Raw genomic sequence first — 6,260 nt, forward strand, 5'->3', positions numbered from 1 at the left:
CCGGAATCCCGCGGCAGGCAGTCTGGAAGACCCAGCACACGGATCCTGCGGTCCTGGCTCCACAGGCAGGGCTGCTACCCCCACCACAACGTGCTGCCCCCCTGAGGCTGTGTCCAGGGCAACCTTCAGAGATGGCCCCGTCCAGGCTCTCCCAGAGGCAGGGCCCCTCCCGGAGGGAGCAGGTCCTTGGTCTCAGCCGTGTTTCTAGGGAGCTCAAGCCCTGATTCTCTCCGCAAGGGCCTCGGAGCCCGCCCTCGGAGCACCATGGCCCTGAACTGGGCCATGGGGCCGCGGCCGTGCAGTCTGACTCAGGGAGGATGCAGGCTGACTCAGAGCTTGAAGCAGCCCTGAAACCCTGACAGAGGTTTTCAGCTCTGACGCCGCTTCCTGAAACCCTGCAGGGGCCCAGGATGTGAGTCAGCGGGCGGGAAGCAGAACCAAGGCTCTGGGGTGCCCCCCAGCCCCCCAGCCTGGATGCCAGGACACGGAAGCCAGCAGGATGCAGCCCCTGTCCCCACCCCCAGCCCCCCTCAGCGTCTGGGGCACCTAGCCACACCCACCCACCGCCCTGAAGTCCCCGTCCAGGGCCAGGGGCCCCACGTGGCCTGGGTGAGGCCCGTCGCAGAGGTCCTGGCTCCACTCTGACCCCGCCGGCCTCCAGAGCAGAGAGTGGTGATTACAACGAGGCTCTGCGGGTCCCCACAGGCTCTCTTCAGGGCACACGACCTCCCAGCAAGCTTTTTCTCCGGGGTCCTCCGGGACTTAAGGTGAGCTGACAAGCAACACTGCCGCCCCCGGGCCCCCACGGCACACAGCACACCGCAGACCCTCCACATTCACAGACACAGTGATGACGGGACAGCTTAGGGCCTCCGGGGAATTGGACCCAAGTCTTCATGTCCAAACCAGTCTCGGGCGCAGGGGGAGCCACACCGGCTGGGAGCCCTGAGACGCGCAGCCGGGACGGGCCCAGGCCTCACGCTTGTGGACACACTCGCTCGGGCCCCCGCGGCGCTCTGAGCCTGCTGGACGGCGTGCGGCCACACCCGGAAGCACCTGGTCTGGGGGGTGTTCCGTGTGGGTTCAAGGTCCGGGTCTGGTGGACGGGGAGCATGGCCCCTCTGGCCCTGGGAGTTCCTCCATCACCGGGGCTGGTCTCTTGCACGAGCTCCAATAAGTTGGTCCTTCAGCTTCAGCAGGTGCTCCAGCCTGGCCGCCTTCATCTGCAGGACCTGCAGGAAAACAAACGTCCCTGAGGGACACGTGTCCACCCTCTGGAGCTGGGCAGCTTCAGCCCCAGGCTACAAGGCCACACAGCCAGTGGTCAGACCAAAGGCCCTCGAGTGAGGCACCCTGGACGGAGATGATGTGGGTCCCCGAAATGAGCCTGAGGGACCCAGGGTGATGGAGGGCAAGACACGAGAGGGAGGGGCTGGCTTCCCTCCCCCATCCCGTCCAGCCTACCCCTGGGTCCTGCCAGCCACGGGCTGAGACTGGGAGCCACCGGCCTATCCGCTCTGCAGCCCCTGCCTGGCCCCGGGCAGGTCCTTGGAGCACGCCTGCTGATGGTGCAACGCCATGTGCAGGGCTCACTTCTGAAGGGAAACAGCCAAGAAGACGCTCCCGTGAAGACCGACGGTTGGGAGGGACCGCCCAGCGCCCCTGCTCAGCGGTCCTGCCTCGAGCGCAGCCGCTGGCCCTGCTGAGCCTCCTTCCAAGGGAGGCCATGGCGCAAGCCTCCCCTTGCTGGGAACACGGAGCCCGCCTCCCTCAAGCGGGTGAAAAAGAGAATATTTCGAAAAGCTCATCTGCCCCCTAGATGCTGTGTCCAAGGACAGATGGCTCCAGCTGGCCGAGGCAGGGGGTCGGCCTCTCAGCAGACAGACCCCTCCGAGGACCCTGGACAGGGTGCACCAGCAGGCCCAGTGTGCCACCGCCCCATGCGGCCTGGCCACACCTCTCCCCAGTGACAAGCTGCGAAGGCCAGGGGCGTCCCGAGCAGCACGCCGATTGAGCGTGTCCAGTTCTAATTTCAGTCCACGCAGGAGACTCCGGCCCGGCACATCCAGGCCTCTCCACGGCCCTCCCCCCACCTGCTTTATCTTACATCAGTGACTGTCACGGGAAGGGCACTTAACTGTGTCGCTGTCTTAAGTGGCAGGTGAACTGTTTTCCCCTCTGGGTTTCATAAAATAACACACAGCTGGCAGCTGAACAATGCGTCGGGGAGTGGCCGCAGGAGGCTAGAGGTTCCAAACAGCACCCCCCGCACAGCCAATAACCCGCCTGCAGCTTTACATTCAGTCCCGCACCCTGGGTCTGCAGCATACACAGCGCAGCGCCGTGGTGCGTATCTACTGGAAAACACACACGCCATTCAAACCCATGCTGTTCAAGGGCCCACGGAGGCCAGGGCCCCCTGTGTTAGCCCAGGGGCCAGAGCCACGGCCATGGGCGCGAGACAGCAGCTTTGTCCCTACCACGGCTTCCTCTCTGCTCTCCAACACACGTAAACCACACGATGACACCACTTCCCTGCTTCCTTACGAAAACTGAGTGGAGATCCGCGCAGCCCTCGGGAACCGTGCTGTCATCACTATTCCTGACAACCCCTCGGACCCTGAGGCCCGACATGTTCGGCCTGCACACCCACCCCACCCCCCACTGTCTTGGGCCCAAAGATGCAGCCTGTGCTCCCAGGGTGCTGGGGAAGCACGCAGTGGTCGCTGTGCGGCAGTGAAGGGACCTGAGCACCTCCTGAACCCAGGAATGCTGGAGACCCTTGGTGAGAGAGAGGGGAAGAGGCTGCGCCCCCAGAGCCAGGCTGCGTCCCAGAACCAGGTGTGCACCTTACGGATGTGCCTCTGCTCCCTGACCCGGCCCCGTGGCCCCTGGGCTGCTGTCCAGCACATCCGGTGGCATCGTCTGTGAGTCTGCAGCCCCTGGCTCGTGGGCCCCAGGCTTTGATAACTGGTGAAGCTGGGTGGTCAGTCCGTGGGGATGGGGGCTTCTAGATATCTTCGGAACGTCCTGTATTTAAATAATCCACCTAAACGTGGGTCCCGGTCAAGGGCCCCGCCTGCCCCCCACCGCCTCGCCGCACACCAGTCCGGGCTGCTTGGGGGACGCCCAGGCCTGTACCTTGACTGCCTCCTGCAGCACACCCCAGCAGCTGCTGCAGCCCAGGGTCCAGGAGCTGCCAGCGCTCACCAGCTGGGCCCCGACTGAAAGGCAAGCCCGGGGCCTTCGGCCCACATGCCAGTGGAGGTGGGGCTGGGGGGGCAGAGGGCTCGAGATGGGGCCCACCCTCTGTGTGCCCAGCAGCCCGTCTCCTCTGGAGCCCTCTGACTCCCAAGGGTCTCCGCCCCGGAGGGCGCTGAGGGGCTCGGCAGGCCTGCGAGATAAGCCGACCGCCAGCTCAGGGCCTCCGGCTGGGAGAGGGGCACACAGGGGCGTGGTGGGGTGGTGGGCTCAGCCCACACAGCGCCACAGGGGCACAGTCAGGCCTAACGTGGTGCCCAGGCGCAGCCTCGGTGCCTCTGAACGGCTTCCCCGTTTGGAGAGGTGACCATTGAACGACGGCCACCCCGCACGGCCTGTGGACAGGGCCCGGGGGTGCCCACTTGTTGGGGGGGGCGGTTGGCCATTACCAGCGTGTGCAGAGGCGGTGAGCCCCACCCGTGGTCTGTCAGTGTCGCCACTGGAGGCTCCTGGGTCCTGCAGAGGGTTCAAACGTCGTGCAGGGAGAACGGCAGGAGGGGCTGACTCTGCTCCTGTCGCCGACAGGCCTGCCTGGGTCTCCCAGTCACAGGCAGGGAGCAGGGAGGGGCTGACTGGGGGACGCTGGGCCTGAGCGCTTCTGAAAAGGGAAGCAGACAGGTCAGGCTGGAAGGGGCCCTGGCCTGGGGCCGCACCAGCAGTGCAGCCAAGACTTCACTGCAGTCTGGGCCCCGGGGACGTGGGGACCCGGGGCTTCATCCCCACCTATTTCCTGGTTTTACTCTCAGCCGGTTCCAAGGCTGTACGATGGCACCCACACGGCCAGCCCTGCCGGGCGGGTCCTCACCGGCCTCCACCTTATCCCTCACTGCACACAAGACTGGCTCGATGGCCCCAGGCGTGGTGGCCACCACCTTGCGGATCTCCTCCTCCGAGACACAGAAACCCAGCTTGTGGAGGACTTTCCCGCAGAGGAAGCAGGCTACAGCCCTCGGAATAGACTGCCCTGCAGAGCCGGGCGGCAGGGCTGGCTCGCCTCCATGCAGAGGGCCCGGGACCCACAGAGACCCGTGGCCGTCTCGTTCCCAGCCACCCCATCAGGGGTCACAGGACACATGGTGCCCTGTGCCTTCAGGCCAGGTGAGTCCCAGCCTGGACCACCACCTCCCCGATAAGTGTCCCAGGGACTCTGCGGAGGACGCATCCTCTTGCCTGAGTCTCCTCTGTTCTGGGCGGAAGTCCTCCAACCCCCCCTCAAAGTGCTCAGAGCCTGACCTCTCCCCACATCTGCCTGCAGCTGCCATCCTCTCGCCTCTGGGGACGGGGACAGCCCACCCTTCCTCCACCTCCCCCAAAGTCCCCTCTCTCCTCAGAATAAGTCCTCAACCCTGCCGCGGCAGTGATCCCCCCCCACCACGGGCAGTGTGCTCCGAGGACCCTTGGTGACATCCCCTCCCCACTGCAGCCCCACTCTGTTCACTGTCGCTGCCTCATGGGTTCTGCCTCGTTGTCCCTCATGTGACTTGTCACAGCTGACACTGGTCCCATTTCTTCGTTTATCTGTCTTCCCCACAGACGTACAGCCCCACGAAGGCAGGGGCCCACGTACTGCTGTGTCTGCGAGGCCTGAGCAGAGCCTGTCACCCAGAACTGTTGGTGGGTGGGTGGGTGAGCGAGAGGTGTGGTCAGCATGATCTGGACACGCAGTCAGAGGGCAAGGCTGGTGCCCCGGTAAGCGGGTGTCGAGCTGACCAGTGCTGTCCTCTTGGCGGGGAGCCCCCAGGAGCCCCAGGTTGGACTGGACAGTGTCAGGGAGACCCACAGCAGGGACACAGCCTGAAAAGTTGTCCCAGGGGCTGGGAGGGGCTGGGGGGAGGCTGCCCATCCAGGACAGCCTTGGAGAGTGAGGAGTGGGGCCCCGGCAGAAAAGGCAGGGGGCGGAAAGCCTGCCGCGAAGCCCTGCCTGTTGAGAATGCTCCAGTTGCTGAGCTTCTGGTCCTTGTTGCAGATGGGGATATAGTTGTGCAGGTCCACAAGCCGGGGGTGGAAGAGCTTCACAATCTCGGCCCGCATCACTGGGGCGGAGCGGGCAGGGGCGAGAGGTGAGCCAAGAGCCGTTGGATTCCTTAAATCATCAGTCATCCAGGGCCTCCGAGGTGGATGAGGACAGAGAGAAGCTCCGGGGAGCACCCGCAGGGTGTGGGCGCCCCAGGGGAGGGGGCTGTGAGAGCCCGTGGTGTCAGAGGAGCTGCTAGGAGGACCCCAGTCTGCTGCATCCTCCCCCGGGGAACGCGGGGTCCCGGGACAGGAGGAATTCCCGTGGCCAGGTTGAACACAGAACTGGCCCCTCGCTTTGCCGCATTCCTCCTCCTTCTGGGGCCATCGAGGCAGCGCCCCTCCCACGTCCTGCCCACTCCTTCCAGAGGCCCCTCACGCCCTGCCTCTGGGGTCGTCTGCATTTTGCAGGGAGTCCGGGGAGCAGGGACCCTTCCGGGGCCGCGGCCCTTGCCTGGCCGTCCCGACTAGCGGCACATCTCCTTCGGGGCTCCTGCTGGCCGGGAGGGATGACCGCTGCGCTCTTCCCCTGAGCAGAGAGCGCCAGGAACCGGCTGACGGGCGGCGGCCCTGCGGCCTGGACAACCGGCGGTCACCCGGGCCCCCGGCCCCGTCGTGGCCGCCGCCCCGCCCTCACCGCCGTCGCAGAAGTCCCGGGCCAGGTGGCGCTTTGCGGCGGCTGAGCGGCAGTGCGTCCAGCCAGGCGTCTCTGAGGCCACGGAGGGCGCCGGGCAGCAGCGGCGGCCGGGCCAGGGGGCTCGGCCTGGCGGCGCCCAGCGTGCCGGCGCCCACCGTGGAGCCGGGAGACGGCAGCAGAACGGCGGGGCCGTGGCCGGGAGACCGGAGCGGGGTCGGAAGGGGAGGGGCGCCGGCCACCTTGGGTGCTAGCGGCCCGCTCCGCGCGGGCGGACCGAGCTGCTTAGTTTAAGCAGAGGAGGGCTTACGATAAAGTCTAAGAAGAAAAGAAGGGGAAAGTTTGACCTTAC

The sequence above is a fragment of the Phocoena sinus genome, chromosome 16 (genome assembly GCF_008692025.1).
Source record: "Phocoena sinus isolate mPhoSin1 chromosome 16, mPhoSin1.pri, whole genome shotgun sequence".
Taxonomy (NCBI): domain Eukaryota; kingdom Metazoa; phylum Chordata; class Mammalia; order Artiodactyla; family Phocoenidae; genus Phocoena; species Phocoena sinus.